Source organism: Pinus tabuliformis, chromosome J, assembly GCF_031772625.1.
Source record: "Pinus tabuliformis cultivar Carrire ecotype Pingquan chromosome J, CPIR1, whole genome shotgun sequence".
Taxonomy (NCBI): Eukaryota; Viridiplantae; Streptophyta; class Pinopsida; order Pinales; family Pinaceae; genus Pinus; species Pinus tabuliformis.
This window is the reverse complement of record NC_142295.1, coordinates 333,477,698-333,502,756: the sequence shown is the minus strand read 5'-3', so window position 1 is coordinate 333,502,756 and position 25,059 is coordinate 333,477,698.

Sequence of the window (25,059 nt, the reverse complement as noted above, 5' to 3'; positions counted from 1 at the left end):
CAATACAACATATGTGAGTTCTCACATAACAATAGGTCACATTGCATCATCAACACATATATACAAATTCAACCTAACAATATAACACTTTAATATCAAGTAAAAAACATGTAAATTCATACATACATACATAAATATATATACATACATACACACACGCACACACACACACACTCAACATTGTGTCAAATCTACATATTTAAAAAAATGGCATAATGTGTTCAATGTAAAAAATGACACTTCATGCCTAAACATGGAAGTATGGCATGTGGTGATCTATAAAGAAAATGATTCTAATATACATATGACATGTCAGGCCTAAACATGATCATTTGGAATTTGATTATGTATATACAAAATGGGTCTCTTGACAACTTCCACCATCCCCACCATCATTTTCATCCTTGAAGTAAACCTTTCTCCTTTTACTAGCAGAAGGAGCTCAACTTTTTTTTCTTTTGGGGTGTGCTTCTTCTCCCTTGGGATTGTACAAAGATGTTTCATTCTGATTATATTTTTTCCACAAAAATTTACACACTTACAAACTAATACTTTATAACTCAAGCCCATAAAACTCACTAAAGATGATGTAATCTATCATAAGGGTGTTGTCTTTCGTGCCCTTTACCTCTCTACTAAAACACTCTTTAATAGTTACAAGAATTAGGGAAAAGAATTTAAACAAAAAATTCCTAGAATCACTTCAATTCATAATAAAGAAAATAAATCATCAACGAATGATCTCATTATGAATGTCTCACACAATGATGGATATTCAATAGCGGGTGGAGTAATCAGCTATAAAACCTACTCAAATGAAACATCTATTGTTAAACCCACTAAAGTACCATTGGGGGTAGATAAGTGAGGGACTACATGGGGGATATATGGAGAAACCACTTGAGATGGAAGAATGGTAGTAAAAATGGTTGTGAATGGTGGGTTGGGGGTTGTCGAATGGTCTATGCATGCAACCTTTGTGCGTGGATGGGATGGCTAAGGTGGTAGAGGGAGGTGGTGATCAACACCCATGGGTTATATTGATTATGGAAGTCCCCTAACAGAGGTAAGCTAAATACAAAACACTAAGGAAATGTGACAATAATAATGGCAAAATGATGGGTGAACAATGAATGATGGTGAATGATACATAGGGGTAAGAGTGGAAAAGTTATAAAAAGAAGGAACTTTCATACATATTTATAATATTTTAAATTAATAAGAAGAAAAATATAAGAGAGATAATACATTTTGAGTAGGATAAACAAAGATAAAATGACAGAGACAAATCCTCCACGCTAAGCTAAACACTAGGTGACCAAGAAAACAATTGACATGGGTCATGGGAGAAAATACATGCTCATAGTTTTTGTTTACGGAGAACCCTTGTACCATAAAGAATGATAATGTTGTTGAGAAAGTGTTGAAAATCATCTAAATTAAACCGATGGTGCATGTAGTAAGAAGAAGGCCTAAAATAAAGTATTCCTTAATTAGAAAACTCGCTAATTTTAACCATTTGAATTTCCTTTAAAAGGAGGAATGAGGGCACAAGTTTAATCCTTGTTTTGGTGAGCACAAGTTTCTAAGACCAAGAAATAGGAAGCACAAGTTTGTGAGTGTATCTTGTGAGATAAATGTGTGCCAAGAGAATATTGTGCATAGGTCGGTAGTGGGATAGATAGAGATAGTGTAGAGGATGTTCAAGCTTGAGCAAAGCATTGTAATATTCTCATACTTTATGATTAATGCAATAGACAAATAGCAGGGGCTTTTAGTTGTGTCTTTTCCATGAAAATCATTGTGTTATGTGTGATTGAATTCTTTCTCTTATAATGTTTGTGATTTTAACAATCCTTTATTGTTTTCGTTGATGTGTGGAGTAGATTCAAGTCAATTGTTTTAGCATATTAGAATATGCACTTTGAATCTACAAGGAATTTTTACATGGTATCAGAGCTATATTTGTAGAAATATCTACATAGTATCAAAGCTAAAATCACAATAGGAGAGAAGAATTCAAAGTTTTCCTTATAGATTAATGGACCTCTAGTTCAGGGCAGATCTAGAAGACCCTATGTACAAACTTCTTAATGGAGCTAGAAGGTTGTTAGAGGATAGATTAGTGAGCCAATGTTTAGTGACAAAAATAAGATCCTTGATCATTGATATTGGTAGATTGAGGGGTAGACATGTTTTCCATAGGGAGATCAACAATCAGAGGGAGTCTAGCTTCAGAGGGAGCAGCCCTATGGAAGCTAGTACTTCAGGATCTGGGGATATCAAACGCATTATTGTAGTGGTTGTAGCAGCAGTGCAGAAGCAATAGAGCAGTAGCAATAGCAGTATCAGTAGATCAGATTTAGCTCAAGAATATAAAGCCTTGAGGAGAAAGTCAAAGGTCGGAGACTTGGTGGTTGAGAGGGAGGATGAATTACCTCTAAACATGTAACCTTAGAAAATTTTGGATTTGGCACAATTAGAGAAGAAAAGACGAGAGTGAGTGGAGACATCCACTCAAGTAGAGACATCCAGAAGGGGGAATTTTGAGCCAATTGGGCAAAGGGAGCACATGAAGCCATACCTCCTAGTGAGAGGTGGGTCGATGTGAAGACATAGACCCAAGAGCGTAAAAATTTAGGCAGGTTCCATTGAGATGCGTTTTTCTCATGGATCATTACCTTGCTACGGGGGCCCACAATATTCAGTAGGAGGAAGATCAGTGTTAGTCATATACTGAGGAGTGCAGAGTTGTGTTGAAAACAGAGCACGATACTGGGGAGTGCTGAGCAGTGTTGACAGTAGAGGAGGAGGCTCAATAGCAGAGTTAGCAGCAACACAGTTTTCCCAGTAGACAGTTGCAAACATAGTTGATTCAGTTTATTTTTTTTTTATGCTTTTGGGTTGCACATGTTGAAGTAGCAACAACAATAATGATAACAGTTTCATGCAAAACTATCAAAAGGTACTGGATTGGGATAGATGTGAATCCCTTTCTTGTTGAGAGGGAGTATTGAAAATAGCAATAAGAAATGTTAAAAATAGAATCAAGAAATATCATAATCTAATTTTTCCTTGAATTAAATTGGGAATAAATTTGTAACTCCACATCTCATGACAACTTTTAATAGTTAACTAACTTAATTTGACTTAGTTATCTTATCTAATTCGAGTTAAGGGTCTAACTAGAGTCGTGTAGAGTGTCTCCTACAATTAGGAGCACTAGTTGAGTTTATTTTAAGTTGTAATTATTTAATTCAACCTAACTAAGTTAAGGCCAGTTCAACTCGTTCCAACTGATGGAGGAATTAATGGGAGGTCCAATAGTGGGGTTTAACCTATAGTAGTGGGGTATAACCTAAAGTAGTGTGGTGTAACCTGAAGTAGTGTGGTGTAACCTGTAGTAGTGGGGTGTAACATGTTGAACAGTGGGGTGATGCCTGAAGTGCAATGTGGTGTTGCCTACAGTGATCAACCAGTAAATTGAAGATTGGCTCATAACCAACTCATGGATGTAAGATCAGAGAAAGACCCGATTGAGATTGGAGTTCAGGGACAATGTATTATAAGTTGTAAAATCATCTGAATTAAACATATTGTGCATGTAGTCAGAAGAAGGCATAAAATAAATATTTCTTAGCTAGAAAACTCACTAATTTTAACCATTTGAAATTCCTTTAAAAGGAGGAATGATGAAACAATTTTAATCATTACTTTGGTGAGTAGGAGTTTGTGAGACCAAGCAATAGGAAGCACAAGTTTGTGCGGTGAGCTTCTGATAGAAAGGTGTGTCAAGAATCTAGAAGTTTGAATCTACAAGGAATTTCTACATGGTATCAGAGCTAGATTTGTAGAAATGTCTATATGGTATCGAAGCTAAAATCACAATAGAAGAGAAGAATTCAAAGTTTTCCTTACAAATTAATAGATCTCTAGTTCAGGTCCATGTAGACAGAAGAAGGCCTAAAATAAATATTCCTTAATTAGAAAACTCACTAAATTTAACCATTTGAAATTCCTTTAAAAGGAGGAATGATGAAACAAGTTTAATCATTGTTTTTGAGAGCAGGAGTTTCTGAGACCATGCAATAGGAAGCACAAGTTTGTGCGTGGAGATTCTAATGGAAAGGTGTGCCAAGAGAATCTTGCACATAGGTTGGTAGTGAGATAGATAGAGATAGTGCAGAAGTTCCTCGGGCTTGAGTAAAGAACTGTAATCTTCTCATATTTTATGATTAATGAAATATACAGATAGCAGGAGTTTTTAACCACTTTCACCATAAAATCATTGTGTTATGTTTGATTCAATTCTTTCTCTTATATGATTCACAATTTTATCGATTGTTTATTGTTTCCTCTCGTGAGTAGAGTAGATTCAAGTCAATTGTTTTAGAAGATCACAATATACAGTTTGAATCTACAAGGAATTTATACAACAAGTGATATTGATTTCCACGATATCACCTCTCTCATGTCATCTTAGACAATGAAACCAAATTTCTCATATTCACCATGTGAGGTGACAATTATCATTCCATATGCGATAAGAATAGGGTCATTAAGTGTTGATGGATCATCAATATTACAAGCCATGGATGAACCTAACCTCCACTTGAAACAAGAATTTAACCCAATAGCTTGAAAAGAAACTATTGTGTGATCTCCAATGCCTATTCATAGTAAGGGTGGCTAGAGATAAATAGTAGGCGTGGGTTGTAATGATATGTATTTTCCATTAATGCATGTTGGGGTGGTGGAATTATGGCCCTCCCCAGTCATCCTTTGGAAAACACCACAACCTTAATTTTACATCATATTTACATATAGAGATAAAATAATTTATAGTGAAAAATATCTAATTTCTTCTATTATCTCCTTCTCTTTTTTATCATGAGGAGATGTGCGATTCCTCTGCTACTCAATATGCAGTAGACATGTGAAATATTACACCACAGTATGAAGGAAATGTGTAATTTGTTCCAGGCTAAACATAGAGTTTACATGTAATATTTAAAAAATAAATATTAATAACAAGAAAGTGTTAGCCATAAATAAAATATTTCAACGTCCATAGTAACATAATTTTATACTAAATTTATATAGGGAGATAAATTCGATGAAAATTAAAAATTCCTAATTTTTTCAGTTGCGAGAAATGTATAATTTCTTTATTATTTAAAAATATTTCAATACGAGCCTTAAATAAATATTTGAATACCTATGTATTTAATGTATTTCAATATTAAGTTCATATATCTATATATATAAAAACAGAAAGTAAAAATAGAAAATTTTCAATGTTGACCATAAAATAATTCAATGCCTATCTTAAACAAAATAATTTTACACCAATTATATATCTATATATAGAGAACAAACTATTACTTTATACTTCTTAGTATGTTGCATATGTATAATTTATTTAGTTATTAATATAGAGTTAATATGTGGCATTTAGAAGATAATAAGTAGAATATTTCAATATCAAATAACAATATCACTCACACACACACATAATAACCTCAAACATACAACAAATATTTCAATATAAAACCATTGCAGATAAAAAATAAGATTTTCGAAATTATGAATTATACATCTCCTTTATAATGAAAATTTATAAAATTTTTGAATTTCACTTAGACATTCTTCCAGTCGACACCCATAAATATAAATAGAAAACTACAACCAAAATGAAATATTCATAACTATTCATAGAACACCAATATAAATATTGAAAAATTTAATAAACCTGTCCTGAAATTAGCCAATCACATAAAAATAAACACTAAAACTTTTGACAATCCAATTGTCAAAGTGATCTAGCCATGTCAAAATTAAGGCCCCGCAACATTATTGCATGTATTATTAATTCCCATGTAAACACAAACATAAAAGGGGTTTATATTTATTTAGATCCATGGTTGCAACCTAAAATATAACTAGCATCCTTGATATTATCTAGCAGCATCCAAGGCACCCAAACAAATAACAAAAAAATTATAATAACAACATGTTATTCACCACCACCTATGATAAACGCAACACCTTTCACGCATCACATACTTAGGAGGCACTATTGGCCCTAAAAACACATACCCAAGAGGCACTACTGACTCAAAATATGAATTATAATTAGAATTTATGTTGCTAAATCTAAATAGAAAACCAAAACGCTAGTGAAATATATGACAGGCCTCTAAATTGGACATAAATTAAGGCACATATGACCATCCTTCAGAACATTAAACCTCTCTTTATGAATTATATGACATATTATTAACTTTAATATGTTCATTATGAATGTTTAGAGATAATTGTATATTTGTGCCTAATATTATTTATTTTTGTGAAATATTGTGAGAATATTGGGCAGATTATGTAGATATGGAGGAGGATATAATCTAGGGAATTACTCCCTACTACAGGATGGATCAAGATTCGATAATAAATTAACAAAATATCATGAAATAATTGACAAATTCTAGAACTCTAGTGATTCAGAAAATCTAGGAATGCGTTCCCTATCATTTAATGTAGATTCCCTGTGCTAGGAACTAGGTCCACTATTTGAGGGATTTTGGAGGGGAAAGCTTCCTCCTTTAAGGGAAAATTCTTCCCAATCAATTTTATAAGTAGCAAGTCGAATTTTCCTCTAGAGGAATGTATTTCTTAGTCTTCTTGTAAACGAAATAGGTATTTTTATAGCTCCACTTGCATTCCTAGTAGGGATGTACTTGGAATTGATTGAAATAATGTAGTTTGATGTAATTTTTAGCTTCTAAAGCTTGGTCGCCTTCATAGGACTCTGAGTATCCTTCGGCTTGTCCATCCTAGGAGCCTTAGAGCCATTTTTTGTAATTTCATTTCTTCTTTTCATATCTTATTCACATGGATCTTTTATTTTTGTCTTTCCTATTTCTGCATTTAGTATTGATGCTTATTTTGTTGTAGGATTGGGTTAAATGATTGAAGTAAGTTATTTACAGAGTCATAAATATTATGAATCCTTATAACAACTTGTAAAATTTGTCTTCATCATTGAGCTATATGGATTGGTTTACTTGTTCACAAATCTAGAATTTCTAGAAGTCCCTTGTAGCAAAATTATAGTAATTTTATTCTATCTTTTAGAACATTTTAATGACATTCACTTGAGTTGATTCCATTTGTATTAGGTCATAAAAACATTCACTTTATTAAAACAAAATTACCCCTGTTAGAGTCGGTCTGGTCATCCCTCCGTCAGAGATCAAAACTCTTTTTTGCATTTCATGTTTAGGTGTCCCATCACTTTTGATCAGTTGCATTTCTTTAGGAGCATGCCATAAATCTGACGTAAGGGCTTGTGTCACTCATTCCCCTCATGCTTGGCACTGCTGGCTCAGGTGTGTTCATAAAAATCAAGTCTTGAAAAGTCATTTGCAGTCCTGTTTCAATTTCTAGGTCATAACAATTATTTTAGTCATTAGGTCTAGGGTTAGTCAATTTGGTCTTTGACAAAGTCTAATAAAGCCAGCAGGCCAGAGGGAGGTCCTTGATAAGTTGTTATTTCAAATATTTTTATCGTCATATGGATGGATTATGACTTCTCTTCAAAACTCTGTTTTGAAGATAAGTCGACATTTCGTTTTTGTAATAATTTTTCAAAAATTTCAGTTCTTGAATTTTCCAGGCGCAGCCCTGGTCTCCTTTGCCAGATCATATGTCAGCTATCCCTACAAAAAATTGTCAAAGAAATTCATTATTTCAACTGAAATTAAGGAGGAAACAAAAAGGTCAAAATTCTATTAATTTTGAAAAAGTGTCAATTGCAAAACATTACAAATTGGGTTATTGAAGAGGAAAAAATCAAACTGGTGTCTATATAAAGTTTTTCCAATGAAGATTCAAGCCATTTTGCATGCCAAGGCTGGAGAAAATCGTTTCAAATTGAGTTTGTGTGTTTTGGAGAAGATTGGCTCATAGTTCACCTGCGCGGCGCATATAACAGGCAACGTGGCGCATATAGTGCGCGCGGCGCACATAGGACTTCCGCCCAGTGTTAAGTTGAACCAGCGCGGCGCACTGGGTAATGAGCGCGGCGCTTATAGATTCAAGCCCGAAACTTGCTTGGAAACTCATCAAATCGCCCAAACCTTGCATCAATTTGCCAGGTAGGCTCTCATCCAATGCTGTTGCTCTATATTTGGTGATGAATGTGATTGGTTTATGGATGGTAGCCGTTGAAACAAGAATTTGAAACCTCCCTTTGAAAGTAAGGAAATTTGTTGTGGGTTTTTGAAACACTGTTTTGTCACCAAGGATTTTTCCCCTTCCCCCATTTCCCTTTTGTTTCCTCATTCCCAAAAATCCCCTCATCAATCCTACACTACATTCAAATCCTCAAACCCCTAAACCCTTACCCTTATAAAAGCTCCTCAACCCTATTCAATATCCCAAACCCTAAAATCCTATTCTCATATATAGAATTCCCCTCCTCTCCCTAATTAAATTTTATTTCAATATTCCCTAATCCCCTAATATTTTCCCATTCCTAATATTCCCTGGTTACATTTGTTTTCCCCTTGGTTACAACATTGTTTATATCAAAAAGAGTAGTCCAAGTTCAGTTGTATACAGCAGATTCATACATCAGCAGTCATTCAAAGCAGTTTGTATATCAGCAGTGATGTCGTCTGGTCATTCATCTGAATATGAGGCAGAAACCCAAAGTGATTCTCCCTTGGAAGAACAGGAACCCCAGAGGCCTCGTAAAAGTGGCAAACATGTTAGGGAAGAACCAATCACCCTTATAGAATTGCATGCCTGTCCTCTTGTTATGCAGTGTTTTGAGCATCAGTCATGCTATGAATTTTGTCAAAAGGTGGCTGAGGTCCAATTTCATCACGAGTTGGCTCGTCTTTTTGTCTTGCACTTGCACGGAGATCAAGCTATCTTGGTTGGTGTCACCTTCACACTTACACCAGAATCTGTCTCATTAGCAACAGGTATACCGAATATTGGTGAACTATGGCACAAGAAACAACAGATTGACCAGCAACATTATGAGCCATACATCAAAACCAATTTCTTGAGGCAGCTCAAGAGAGTGTTCCCGTTCCGATACCTGAAAGATGAATATGCTCCACTCATGAGATTGATTATGAAATATTTCAATTGTGAGGGATGGTTCTCTCATCTTTATGCTTATCACATCAGGTTGCTCATGCATTTCACCAGGGTGCGGATGATGAACATTCCGTATTCATTTGCCGGAACATAGATAGGATGACCACCTTTATATAGCATAGAACCCCTCAGCAGCAACTTAACAGTGTCTATCATTTTGCTCTTATAAAGATTTTGGTGGTTCATCAGCTTGGATTGCAGGGCATCACTTGGGATGATTTCATCTCTCGTGATTTCTTCAGAGCTTCACAAAGAGTATCAGAGGTGAAACATGAAGGTGAACCTTCTCAGTAGTATGAGCGTCATGAGACCATGCCAGTATTCATTACATATCAGAAAGGCTATTCGAAAGGCACGAGACCTTTATTTGCAGTAGCAAAGCAAGTGTTATCTCCACCTGGCGTGGAAGGGGCCTCGCATCCTATATCAGCACCACAGGTACAGGACAAGGGCAAGAAGCCCAAGCATAAGGAGGGGCCTTCAAGTGAGCCATCAGGTTTCGTTCTCGTTCATGATGATGAGACAAATACAAATTCAGAGAATGCCAAATATAGAAGGGTAATCGAGGAGCAAGAAACAGACATTCAAGCCTTGGAAATCCAGTTGGAGATGGCCAAATGGAACATCAGGTATCTGGTGTAGAGAAATAAGCAGCTTGAAGACCAGCATGCAATCATGGAGCTGCAGAACATCCATGAGAATCGCCAAGCTGCCCAACATGGGAGGACTGAGTTCACTTCTCTAGAGCGACAGATCAATGAGGATCGAGAGACTAATCTCGAGAGAGTCAACATTCACTTGGAGAAGCGGCTGAACAAGGCCAATAGAGATAATGCATTGCTGAGACACATGGTTGTCCACTACAGGGCACGGAACAAAGTTTTCAAGGCTCGGATAAGGAATCTAAAGGCGAATTTGAAGAAGGCAATCAAGAAGCAAAGGGAGCTCAATCGTTTTCAGATTTTGGCCAAGGCCTCTTTGGCCCAGCATCACACTTGATAAGGAAACTCCAACCCATATTTCAAGAAATTTGGGGCATTTTTAGTTATTTTGGAAATTTTTCTGTTAAAAAGAAGGCTTTTTCCCTATATGCGCCTCACACCTTGCGCGACGCATAAGATTGGGAGCTCCAAATCACAAATGGCTTACAGTTTTGGATTTTTCATGAGAAATCATGAATTTTGGTACTTGGACAAGTTCTGGGTCCCCAAAAGGTCAAAAAACATGCAAAAAATGACCTCACTGCCCCTATTTTGACACACAGGAAGCAGTCTTGGGAGAATGCACTTTTGGAGGGGAAAATGGACACCAAATTAGAAACTTCCACTTGGGTTGGAAAATAGACAGGCAAGGCTTTCCAGCAAGCCAACCTGAGCTCAATTTCGAATTCAGCAAGTGCCTCAAAATCAGCAGCAACGTAGCGCGGCGCATATAGATTTTTTGCCCAATTTTTCATCTTTCAGCTCAGAAATTCGGCCAATTTGACTAGTTTTGATCTGTGATGTAATTTTTGACTTCTCTTGATGAATTTGATTGAACATGATGTAATTTTGACACTTATTTACTTGTTCTAGAAGATTAATTCACCAAAGCGTGAAAATTTAATGAATGAATCAGTTTCCTACCTTATAGAGGCAAGTTGTTTTAACTACCTAGATTGTAGTGCTTTGTTTAGAATTGGTTGAAACAGCTCCTAGAATGATTAGCTCGACCCCTAGAGGCAAGGGTATAGGTTTGCTTGCCTATATTATGTAATTTCTAAGTCATTTTCAGGGTTGGACTCTTGGGAGAATCTTGACACTCTATTGTACATTCACTTCTGCATTTTTGGCAAAGGAAAGACCAGGGTTTTGCAGCACTGTTTGGGATCCATGTGGCTTTATGTATTGATGGTGTGCTTCTTTCAGTATTTGTAAGTTTTTATGTGTATCATCTTCCTTCTCTCATCTTCTGCAATTGAACAAATTAAGTGTTAAGGTAGAATCCATAGATTGTTATGCTCTGCCTTTGAATTTGTTTGATTTTTCATGTTTTCATCTATTTAAGGAGAATCCTTGAAAGTTTCTTGCTCTCCTTAGCTTCTCACCAGTCAGATCTAGCCATTCATTCTCTTTAAAAGCATCAAGACAATCGCCTACCTTACTCCAAGTAGACCTCTGCAAAAACAGTGTCTCATCCCCGCACCCAAAATTGCCTTTCCCTTTGATTCAACAAAAACCTCAAAAATCAACTTCAAACTCCTTGTACTTCATACCTAGCCTAAGATTAATTGCCAATTTAGTCATCTCGAGCCTAACGATTACCTTTTGCCGAGATTGACCTGGAGAGTGCCCTCTCCTATCCTCGTAGGGCTAGCTACGAGGCTGAGTGTGGTTTGATGTGGACCTAGAACCTTGTCTTTTCAGCCTAAGACAAATCTAGGCTCTAACATAGTGGCGACCATACTGGGGAACAAAATGGTTTGTTTGTTAATGTCATTTTTTTTATAAGCTACAGACGGAGCCTGAAGATTAGCCAGGTAGCCTTCGAAACGCTTTTGCTTTGCATTAGCGCAAGTAGATAAACGCTACTTCTGTCAATCTCCGGTTTAGCTTGTAATCGTGACACTTGAAACACCCCAGTACATCGGCAAATTCTAAGCTTCTGGATGATAAGTTTAGGGTTTGACAGGCTGAAAAATTTGTTTATGTTCCTTTGATTTCTTGAAAATAACACATTGGCTTCAAAGAGATATACCAGAGCTAATCCAGATCCTGATCCTCCTCCTGTTTACGAAAATCCCAATTTGATTCCAAGACTCCTTCGTCAAGAGAGCTCTGCGACTCCCGTGTTTAAATCTCGTTCATGTCCTGCAATTTTTAAGTATCTTGAAGGACTTGATTTTGATGAGAAGTTTGAATTGACGCTGTTTAAAACCAAATCCGAAAGTGCTCTTGGTTCTCTAGTTGCAGATCCTGACTTTGCTGCAGCTCTTGAAGTTGAAAGAAACCATAAATTAATTGAAAATCTTATCTTGAGGCACCTTCAGAGAAAAATTCAAGTTTCAAATCTTGCTGATTTCCTAGAAGCTGCATCTGCAAATATTGGATCTTCTGTCATGGCTTCCGCCTCGAAAATTCCCACCGAACTGCCTTTCATTCCCACTATTACCCCGCAACCTATAATCACATATCAAAAGTCTGCAGTAAATTCTCCTTCTTCATCCCGCATTTCTTCTCCTCCGCATACACCTCCTCATACTCCTCATACTTCAGTTACACCCACTCCTCCAACAACCCCCAGACCAAATCCGCCAAGAGTAATGGCCGCTCGATTTGCACCTCTCGCTCTGCCTCAAGTTTTGAATGACATGCCCGCAGATTATCAAAGCAAAATTCCTTTGTTTGATGGAAGACCTCAGAATATCATAGCTCAGCAACATGTCGACAAAATGACAGATTTCTTCGATCTCCATGAGATTGATGAAGAGAATGTGACCATGAGGTTATTCATGTAGACCTTTGGTGGTGAGGTAAGGAAATGGTTCAGAGCTTTGCCGGCCAGAAGTGTTCCTACATTAGAAGATCTTAAGAGACAGTTTTTGGAACGTTCGGAAGTAAAGAAAGATCCGCTGCAAATCAAATCTGAATACACAAAGATCAAACGAAATGATGGAGAGTCCGTTCAGGACTATTGCATTAGATTTAATGCGGTGTATAATGCAATTCCAGATGATTTAAAACCAACTAGAAAATCAGCGTTGCTTAAGTTCCCGGATGGTTTCGATCCAGACATGGCTTATCAATTAAGGGAGAGAGATCCAGCTACCTTAGAAGAAATGCAGAAAATTGCGGTTAGTGTTGAGGAAAATTTGAATGATAAGAGAGCCAGAATGAAAGCCGAGAAGAAAGTCTCAATAAAAGAAGAAGCCTCTACATCAGACCAAGTTCTCTGCAAGGTAGAAAAGATGATTGAAAGGTTAGCACTTGATAAGCCGGAACCGCAGATTCGGAATCCCAATTTCCGTGGCCAGCAGCAGCCACAATTCAGGATCAAACAGCGTGAGCAGCGAGCACAAGAAACGACATCACAACAGCAGCAAGTAAAGACACCTCTTCAGTAGAATTTTATTGGTCACGAATTAGATGATGAAGATAATGTAGTTGGAGAAGAAAATCACTTCTTTACTCCTAATGATATGCCCACATTTATCACTGAAGATGATGAAAATGTAGCAAGTTCAGCAGTGCAGCATGATGCAGATTTTATCTTGGAAAACGATACAGTTCTCGAGGAAGAGTCGGATGAGTATCAGAGAGGTTATATGCATGCTTTGTCCACCCAGCAGCGTCAGTATTCACTTAGAAACAGAAATGTTCCCATCAATCCAGTCCAGAAAAGAAAGGAAGTCCCAGCATCTAAAGATGAAACATCGGTTGCCCCAAAGAAAGGAAAAGAAAGTGCTGATCCTATTACTAGCAAGCCTCCACCAGCAAATGAAAAGGTAAATCAGCCCATTGTATCAAAGGATAAAGTTGAAAAGAAAGATGTTCCAACCAAAGAGATGGAAAATATTTCTACTTTTAGTTTAGAAAATGAAATTTCTAAACTGAAGGTATCCATTCCCTTGACTGAGCTCATGAAGAACAACAGCTATAGAGGTCAAGTCTCCAAAATTCTGAATTTTGACCCAATGTCTGATATGGTGAGTGTGGAGGATGATCAACCGGAATTGATATTTGGACCAGCATTGAGTGGTGAGTCTGAAGTACCTCCTTTTTATATCAGTTTGAGAGTGCATGAGTTTGTGTTGCATAATGCTATGTTTGATTCCGGCGCCTCCCACAATCTTATGCCGAAAGCTATCATGGAGAAGTTGGGTTTGGACATCACCAGGAAATATCATGATCTTTATTCATTTGATTCTAGCAGGGTGAGATGTATAGGGCTTATTAAAGACTTGGTTGTAAGTTTGGATCAGATCCCCGCAAAGAATGTCTTGATGAATGTTGTCGTGGATGACATTCCTCCCCGCTTTGGTATGCTCCTTTCCAGATATTGGGGAGAAAAATTGCAAGGAACAATACAGCTTGATTTCTCCTATGCAACGATTCCCATGTTTGGCCAAATGAGAAAGTTGTACCGGGAACAGAAAATGAAATACATGATCACCAGCAAGGAGAAACCAATTAATCATCCGGTTAATTATGTACATATAGATCTAGAGTCTTTTGTTTTGTATTCAGATAGTTTCAATGATATTGATAGTCAGTTAGTTGTAGCAGATGATATTCTAGAAATAGCAGAGAATTTCAGAGAAGTTTTGAAGAAAGAATGACAAGAACAGCAAAACACCATTGACCAATCAGCTAGAGGTAATGGACAGCAAGCAGAAAAAACACAGCATTTCAGCACTTGGTAGAAGAGTAAGATGGCTTGTGGACCATGGATTTTGATGGAGCAGTGGGCAATGATGGTGCTGGGATTGGTATTTGGGTACGTAGTCCTTTTTCTGCTTCAGACAAAGTGCCTAGTAATGTGCGGGTATGTTCTTACAAGCTTGCTTTTGATTGTTCAAACAATGAAGCTGAATACGAAGCTTTGATCGCTGGCCTGAAAATTCTAAGAAAGCTAAATGCTAAGAGGATTGCAGTATATGGTGACTCCGAATTGGTGATCAAGCAAGTTAAAGGCGAATATCAAACAAAACATCCTCGGATGCGGGCATACCGGAATGTTGTTCTAGATATCCTGAAGGTGTTTTCAGATTATACATTGACGTGTGTGCCTCGTATTCAAAATAGCATTGCAGATGCACTTGCTAAGGCAGCCAGTAATTTGAAGATTCCTATGAACTCAAGCAATAAATTTGAAATCCATGTGAAGCACCGTCCGACTATCCCAGAAAATCAGAGACATTTTTAAGTTTTCCAAGATGATGAGGAGATTAATGATTTTCTGCAAAACAAAGGTAAGTTCAAGGATACCTCAATGGATGTAGAACATGATGATGGTAAAGATGATGTGCAGATAAATCAAATGGAAGTGTTGCAGCTCAAGGATAATGTGATTCCTAAAGGCTTGATACCTTTAGAGGAGCTCTTTGATCATGATGACGTAGCCCGCAAACCGACATTGCAGCCAACAGAAAAGGGAGTTGAAGACGTGAACCTTGGAACAGCTGAGCATCCGAAGATGGTAAAGCTCTCCAAAGCATTGCCACCGAAGGTAAAGGCCAAATATATCAGTTTGTTGTCATCTTTTGCCAATGTGTTTGCTTGGGACTATTCTGATTTGAAGACATATGATACAAATATAATTCAGCATACCATTCCTATTAAGCCTAATCAAAAACCTTTCAGACAGAAGTTAAGAAGGCTTAATCCAAAATTGCTGCCATCAATTGAGAAGGAGATAAATAGGTTGTACAAATCAGGAATCATTGTTCCCATCCGTTTTTCTGATTGGATATTTAATTTGGTGCCTGTGTGAAAGAAGACCGGTGAAATTCATTTGTGCATTGGTTTTCGAAATCTCAACAAAGTTTCATTGAAGGATAATTATCCGCTGCCCAAAATGGATCACATACTACAGCGAGTAGTTGGAGCATCATGCATGTCGCTACTTGATGGTTATTCCAGATATAACCAAATTTTAGTCCATGAAGATGACTGAGACAAAACAACGTTCACCACTCCATGGGGAACCTTTCATTATGCGAAAATTTCTTTCGGTATGAAGAATGCGGGTGCTACTTTTCAGCGGGCAATGGACTTGGCTTTCGCTAATGAGAAAGATGTCTTCTTGGTGGTGTACCTTGATGATTTGACCGTGTTTTCCAAATCAGATGATGAACACTTGCTTCATTTAAAAATTGTCTTTGAAAAGTGCATAAAATATGGTGTGTCGCTGAATCCTAAGAAGAGTTTGTTTGCCATGGATGAAGGAAAACTGCTTGGGCACATTATCTCAAAGGATGGAATTCGTATCGATCCAGCACGTGTGGAAGAAATTCAGCAAATTGACTTGCCCCGGAATAAGAAGGAGATTCAATCGTTCAATGGTAAGATGAATTTTTTGCGCCGCTTTATTCCTAATCTTTCTAATCATCTTAGGGAGATTACAAACATGCTTAAGAAGGACAGCCAAGTGTCATGGACGGAAGAAGCTATAAAATATTTCAATTTGGTTAAATTGGTTCTTTCTTCAGCTCCGGTTCTAATCAGCCCGGATTATACTCAGGATTTTATATTGTTTTCATTTGCTTCAGAGCATACTATGGCAGCAGTGTTAATGCAGAAAAAAGATGAGCATGAGAGACCTATTGCTTTTTTTAGCCGGACCATAAGAGATGCTACTTTTAAATACAACATTATCGAGAAACAAGCTCTTGCACTTGTAAAAGCACTGAAAGATTTCTGTGTGTACATTCTGCATTCCCATATTTTAGCTTATGTTCCTAATGCTGTTGTCAAAGATGTTTTGGTTCAGACCGACCCGGAGGGAAGGCGTGGCAAATGGATAGCAGCTTTGCTGGAGTATGATGTGGAGATAAGGCCCACAAAGCTTGTTAAAGGTTAGGGATTGGCGAAATTGATGGCTGAATCAAATCTGCACGTCTTAGACATAAATCTGATCGCTACCTTGTCTGATGAAAATGAGGAAAGTTCTTCGCTTTAGGTATCAGAAATGTTTGTCCTTTCTCCATGGTATTCGGATATTATATATGTACTTCAAAATTTGTCTGCACCGCCTGGTATGGCTAGAAACAAAGCGAGAACTCTTAAGTTGAAGGCTGCTAAGTTTTGTGTTTTGAATTCTGCACTTTATTGGAAAGATCCTGGTGGCGTTTTGTTAAATTGTTTGGTGGAAGAAGAAGCGAAGCAGGTCATAGAAGATTTCCATAAAGGGGATTGTGGTGGTCACCTTTTTTGGAAAACAATGGCAAATAAAATTTTGAGGGCTGGATACTATTGGCTGACATTGTTTGATGGTGTGTTTAAGGCTATCAAGAGCTATCATAACTGCTAGATTTTTGAAGGGAAACAAAAATTACAGCGTTTGCCGCTTAGGCCCATTGAGGTGAGTGCCCCTTTTCAGCAGAGGGGGTTGGATTTTATTGGTGAAATTCATCCTTCTTCTTCAGGTCAGCATAGATGAATCCTCACGGGAACGGATTACTTCACGAAATGGATCGAAGCAATTCCCACCAGGCAAGCTACGGATGCGGTAATAGTTTCATTCCTTGAGAATAATATTTTGTCTCGTTTTGGTTGCCCGAATAAGTTAATAACTGATAATGTAGCAGCTTTCAAGTCAAAGAGGATGGTTGAGTTTTGTAGTAAATATCATATTACTTTGGGGCACTAAACCGCCTATCATTCGCAAGGCAATGGATTGGCGGAGTCTTCCAATAAATCTTTGGTTAATATCATTAAGAAAATGTTGGAAATGAACAAGAAAAGTTGGCATAAGAAGCTGGTCCACGCACTTTGGACAGATCGAGTGAGTCAAAAGAAATCCATTGGCATGTCCCCCTTTGAGTTAGTTTATGGAGTTGATACAGTGTTCCCTACCTCTCTTGCAGCTCCGGTAGTCAAACTTCTTCAAGAGGCTGGTAGTGAAGAGGATCCAATGCAGAGAAGGCTAAATCAAATGATCCACTTGCAGCAGACACGGGAAGATGTTTTTCAGAACACATTCAAGTTGCAGGAGCGAATTAAAAGGATTTTTGACAGAAAAGCAAAGGCAGATACATTTCAGTTGGATGATGTGGTATTAAAGTGGGATGCAAGAAATGAAGAAAAGGGCAAGCACGGCAAGTTTGAAAATCTTTGGAAAGGTCCTTTTAAGATTGCAGCATATCGGGGTCAGAATGCCTTTCTTCTTAAGGAGATGAATGGGGAAGATTGTCCAGGAGGGCCGGTCAATGGTCGGCTGCTCAAGCGGTACATTTTCTGAGTTTTTATGCTGTTCCGTTATCATTGTAAATACCATTTTATTTCAGTTTCGCTGCAAGTGTGTGCTATGAATCTTTTCTTAAGTTTGGGGCCTAAAGTGAAGGCTATAATTCTAAAGAAATATTTCAGTTTTGAGTTCAGTTTGTCGAGTTAGTTTGTTAGTCATATTATCGAGTCGTTTTCAAGTTAATTTTCAGTCAAATAAATTGAGTCAACATCTTGAATTGTTTGTCGAAATAATGACTCCATAGCCCAATGGACGAAGGCACTGTCTAGCTCTTACAGAGATCTACTATTCTTGGCACCTTCGAGGAGCTACCATCCCCATTGGAGCCAATGTTAGAGTCGGTCTGGTCATCCCTCTGTCAGAGATCAAAACTCTTTTTTGCATTTCATGTTAAGGTGTCTCATCACTTTCGATCAGTTGCATTTCGTTAGGAGCATGCCATAAATATGACGTAAGGGCTTGTGTCACTCATTCACCTCATGCTTGGCACTGCTGGCTCAGGTTTGTTCATAAAAATAAAGTCTTGAAAAGTCATTTGCAGTCCTGTTTCAATTTCTAGGTCATAACAGTTATTTTAGTCATTAAGTCTAGGGTTAGTCAATTTGGTCTTTGACAAAGTCTAATAAAGCCAGCAGGCCAGAGGGAGGTCCTTGATAAGTTGTTATTTCAAAGATTTTTATCGTCATATGGATGGATTATGACTTCTCTTCAAAACTCTGTTTTGAAGATAAGTCGACATTTCGTTTTTGTAATAATTTTTCAAAAATTTCAGTTCTTGAATTTTCCAGGCGTAGCCCTAATCTCCTTTGCCAAATCATATGTCAGCTATCCCTACAAAAAATTGTCAAAGAAATTCATTATTTCAACCAAAATTAAGGAGGAAACAAAAAGGTCAAAATTTTATTATTTTTGAAAAAGTGTCAATTGCAAAACATTACAAATTGGGTTATTGAAGAGGCAAAAATCAAACTGGTGTCTATATAAAGTTTTTCCAATGAAGATTCAAGCCATTTTGCATGCCAAGGCTAGAGAATATCGTTTCAAATCGAGTTTATGTGTTTTAGAGAAGATTGGCTCAGAGTTCACGTGCATGGCGCATATAACAGACAGCGCGGCGCATATAACAGACAGCGCGGTGCATATAATGCGCGCGGCACACATAGGACTTCCACCCAGTGTTTAGTTGAACCATCGCAGTGCACTGGGTAATGAGCGCGACGCTTATAGATTCAAGCCTGAAACTTGCTTGGAAACTCATCAAATCACCCAAACCTTGCATCAATTTGCCAGGTAGGCTCTCATCCAATGTTGTTGCTCTATATTTGGTGATGAATGTGATTGGTTTATGGATGGTAGCTGTTGAAACAAGAATTTGAAACCTCCCTTTGAAAGTAAGGAAATTTGCTGAGGGTTTTTGAAACACTGTTTTGTCATCAAGGATTTTTCACCTTCCCCCATTTCCCTTTTGTTTCCTCATTCCCAAAAATCCCCTCATCAATCCTACACTACATTCAAATCCTCAAACCCCTAAACCCTTACCCTTATAAAAGCTCCTCAACCCTATTCAATATCCCAAACCCTAAAATCCTATTCTCATATATAGAATTCCCCTCCTCTCCCTAATTAAATTTTATTTCAATATTCCCTAATCCCCTAATATTTTCCCATTCGTAATATTCCCTGGTTACATTTGTTTTCCCTTGGTTACAACATTATTTATATCAAAAAGAGTAGTCCAAGTTCAGTTGTATACAGCAAATTCATACATCAGCAGTCATTCAAAGAAGTTTGTATATCAGCAGTGATGTCGTCTGGTCATTCATCTGAATATGAGGTAGAAACCCAAAGTGATTCTCCCTTGGAAGAATAGGAACCCCGGAGGCCTCGTAAAAGTGGCAAACATGTTAGGGAAGAACCAATCACCCTTATAGAATTGCATGCCTGTCCTCTTGCTATGTAGTATTTTGAGCATCAATCATGCTATGAATTTTGTCAAAAGGTGGCTGAGGTCCAATTTCATCATGAGTTGGCTTGTCTTTTTGTCTTGCACTTGCATGGAGATCAAGCTATCTTGGCTGGTGTCACCTTCACACTTACACTAGAATCTGTCTCATTAGCAACAGGTATACCGAATATTGGTGAACTATGGCACAAGAAACAACAGATTAACCGGCAGCATTATGAGCCATACATCAAAACCAATTTCTTGAGGCAGCTCAAGAGAGTGTTCCCGTTCCGATACATGAAAGATGAATATGCTCCACTCATGAGATTGATTATGAAATATTTTAGTTGTGAGGGACGGTTCTCTTGTCTTTATGCTTATCACATCAGGTTGCTCATGCATTTCACCAGGGTGCGGATGATGAACATTCTGTATTTCATTTGCCGGAACATAGAGAGGATGACCACCTTTATACAACATAGAACCCCTCAGCAGCAACTTAACAGTGTCTATCATTTTGCTCTTATAAATATTTTGGTGGTTCATCAGCTTGGATTGCAGGGCATCACTTGGGATGATTTCATCTCTCGTGCTTTCTTCAGAGCTTCACGAAGAGTATCAGAGGTGAAACACGAAGGTGAACCTTCTCAGTAGTATGAGCGTCATGAGACCATGTCAGTATTCATTACATATCAGAAAGGCTATCCGAAAGGCACCAAACCTTTATTTGCAGCAGCAAAGCGAGTGTTATCTCCACCTAGCGTGGAAGGGGCCTCGCTTCTAATATCAGCACCACAGGTACAGGACAAGGGCAACAAGGAGGGGCCTTCAGGTGAGCCATCAGGTTTCGTTCTCATTCATGATGATGAGACAGATACAGATTCAGAGAATGCCAAATATAGAAGGGTAATCGAGGAGCAAGAAACAGACATTCAAGCCTTGGAAATCCAGTTGGAGATGGCCAAATGGAACATCAGGTATCTGGAGCAGAGAAATAAGCAGCTTGAAGGCCAGCATGCGATCATGGAGCTGCAGAACATCCGTGAGAATCGCCAAGCTGCCTGACATAGGAGGATTGAGTTCACTTCTCTAGAGCGACAGACCAATGAGGATCGAGAGTCTAATCTCGAGAGAGTTAACATTCACTTGGAGAAGCAGTTGAACAAGGCCAATAGAGACAATGAATTGCTAAGAGACATGGTTGTCCACTACAGGGCACGGAACAAATTTTGCAAGGCTTGGATAAGGAATCTAAAGGCGAATTTGAAGAAGGCAATCAAGAAGCAAAAGAAGCAAAGGGATCTCGTTCGTTTTCAGATTTTGGCCAAGGCCTCTTTGGCCCAGTATCACACTTGATAAGGAAGCTCCAGCCCAAATTTCAAGAAATTTGGGGCATTTTTGGTGATTTTGGAAATTTTTGTGTTAAAAAACAGGCTTTTTCCCTATATGCGCCGCACACCTTGCGCGACGCATAGGATTGGGAGATCCAAATTACAAATGGCTTGCAGTTTTCAATTTTTCATGAGAAACCATGAATTTTGGTACTTGGACAAGAAACTTTGGCAAGTTCTGGGTCCCCAAAAGGTCAAAAAACATGAAAAAAATGACCTCACTGCCCCTATTTTGACACACAGGAAGCAGTCTTGGGAGAATGCACTTTTGGAGGGGCAAATGGATAGCAAATTGGAAAATTCCACTTGGGTTGGAGAGTAGACAGGTAGGGCTTTCCAACAAGCCAACCTAAGCTCAATTTGGACTTCAGAAAGTGCCTCAAAATCAGCAGCAAAGTAGCACAGCGCATATAGAAATCAGCGCGACGCATATAGATTTTTTGCCCAATTTTTCATCTTTCAGCTCAGAAATTCGGCCAGTTTGACTAGTTTTGATCTGTGATGTAATCTTTGACTTCTCTTGATGAAATTGATTGAACATGATGTAATTTTGACACTTAGTTACTTGTTCTAGAAGATTCATTCACCAAAGAGTGAAAATGTAATGAATGAATCAGTTTCCTACCTTATAGAGGCAAGTTGTTTTGACTGCCTAGATTGTAGTGCTTTGTTTAGAATTGGTTGAAACAACTCCTAGAATGATGAGCTCGACCCCTAGAGGCAAGGGAATAGGTTGGCTTGCCTATATTATGTAATTTCTAAGTCATTTTCAGGGTTGGACTCTTGGGAGAAGCTTGACACTCTATTGTACATTCACTTCTGCATTTTTGGCAAAGGAAAGACTAGGGTTTTGCAGCATTGTTTGGGATCCATGTGGATTTATGTATTGATGGTGTGCTTCTTTCAGTATTTGTAGGTTGTTATGTGTATCATCTTCCTTCTCTCATCTTCTGCAATTGAACAAATGAAGTGTTAAGGTAGAATCCATAGATTGTTATGCTCTGCCTTTGAATTTGTTTGATTTTTCATGTTTTCATATGTTTAAGGAGAATCCTTGAAAGTTTCTTGCTCTCCTTAGCTTCTCACCAGTCATATCTAGCCATTCATTCTCTTTAAAAGCATCAAGACAATCGCCTACCTTGCCCCAAGTAGACCTCTGCAAAAATTGTGTCTCATCCCCGCACCCAAAATTGCCTTTCCCTTTGATTCAACAAAAACCTCAAAAATCAATAGCAAACTCCTTGTACTTCATACCTAGCCTAAGATCAATTTCCAATTTAGTCATCTCGAGCCTCATCGATTACCTTTTGCCGAGATTGACCCGAAGAGTGCCCTCTACTGTCCTCGTAGGGCTAGCTACGAGGCTGAGCGTGGTTTGATGTGGACCTAGAACCTTGTCTTTTCAGCCTGAGACAAATCTAGGCTCTAACAACCCCATTTCATTTTCACTTGATTAGTTTAGACATTTGATAGGTTAACTAGATCACTAGTTCTTGAATTTCCAATTTTTAGAGTAGTAATTTTCTATTATTTTTTAGCACATGTGAACAGGGGTATTTTGGAGTGATTCCACTTGGAATGGAGACCTAATACATCCTAATTAAAAAAAAAAAATGCATCCCACTTTAATTTTTTTTTCTCGGCCATTTATCCAGTTTCTCGCTTATGTAGCATTACAGACCTCTTGTAGCAATTTCCTGTAGCAAACCTGTAGAATCACTTTCCTTCACCAGCTTTTATACCCACTACAAATTTGTATTATTCTATACGAATAATTACCCATAGTCTCTAAATACATGGCTAGGGAATACCAAATGCCACTTAGGATTTTCATTTTTACCCCTGCAACACATCTCAACCATTTGGGTCAATGGACATATTTATGAATTGGATAACATAATAATGAATTTCTTCATTCCCACATGAAGTATATAATGAACTTTGTCAATGGATCTAACCTATTTGGAATGCAGTGATTGATAACATTCTATTTCCTTCATTATTGTTAGATTAGTTTATTTTCTTTATTGTTAAGTTAAGACTAGGTTCCATTTTCAATGCAACTTCACATCCTGCAATTAGGTTAGTGTTTGATTTCCATTTCTGCAATTAGGATTAGTGTTTACATTTGAGAGAATAGAATTTCCATTTCTACATTCAGTTTAGGTTAGATTTACCCATTACATCAGATCAACGAAAGAAGGACACATTGTATGTTGCACATATAGTGATGACACCTCTTAAGTTTGTATGAACTCCGGTTTGATAATTTAAGTTGGTAGCCTTGGGAGTTGCAACATTATTGTTGCAATAATAAGGCTCATCACTTTTTGGTGCCATTACCAGGGAGGTTTCAAAGTATGAATTGTTTTCTTCCATAACTGATTGATTTCTTTTACTTTCTACATGAAGAAAAAATTCATTAGGCATATTTCATTTCAAAGATAACAAAATTGTTTTGTATTAACATTTTTATTCAAAAAAATTAAAAAAAAAAATAGTTCTCCATCACCATAGCCCCCCTCTCACCCCCCCCCCCCCCATTTGATCACATGGTACAGTAAGAACCACATAACCATCCACTTTTACAAGTATAAGAAGGAGAAGTGGAAGATAAGGTAGACGAAGTGGATGGATATGATGACAATGAAGAATATCTACTTGGATTTCCCATTAAACATATTGATATTAGTGTTCATATGAGGAACATCCCTCCATCTTCCCTTCCCAACTTCCATGGTATGACGTCAGAGGATCCAGAAACCTTTCTCTTTGAATTTAAAATCCTTTGTAGATATTATGGTTACTTACTAAACACTCAAAAGTTGAGATTGTTTCCAACAACATTAAAGGATAGAGCTCTTAAATGGCTCATGAGTTTAGGGACTAATTCAATAATATCATGGAATCATATGCAAAACAAATTTCTAGAAAAATATAGAGATCATGATCTTAAAGAAGAAATCTTTAGAATGACTCAAAAAGAAGATGAGAGCCATGAGGATTTAATAGAGAGATTCATGTATAATTTTAAGAGGGACAAGTTACATCATTTAGGATTTGACATGCTAAAAACCTCTTACTTAGAACAATTAGAGATGACTTGATTGATCTTCTTGATCTCATAAGTAGAGCTGATGTATACCAATTATTATTTGAATAAATTTGTGAAACATGTAAATCCATATCAAGAGGAAGGGCAAGAGTAAGTAAATCAGAATCATGATCGATAAGTCAATCTAAACATGGAAATTTGTTTGATGACTTTGAAACATAAATTATTAGCAATCTAAGCGAACAAGTAGAAATGTTAAGACTGCAAGATGAGGAAAAAGAAGATGTTGATATTTATGTTTTCCATGCAGAATCAAATGCTATTAAATATTTCCCATCATTACCAAGGTTGGAGGAAGTGTACTAAGAGGACAATGGAGCAAGTCAGTCACTAAAGAAGCTATGTTATGTAGCTCCAATAGAACCGTGGCAACCTAGTCAACCTAGTATGATGCAAGAACCTAATTCAAAATTTCAAGGTTATGCACATCCATCTCAAAGTAATTGGAACACACCCTTTCCTTGACAACATTGGACATATCAACCCTAAAA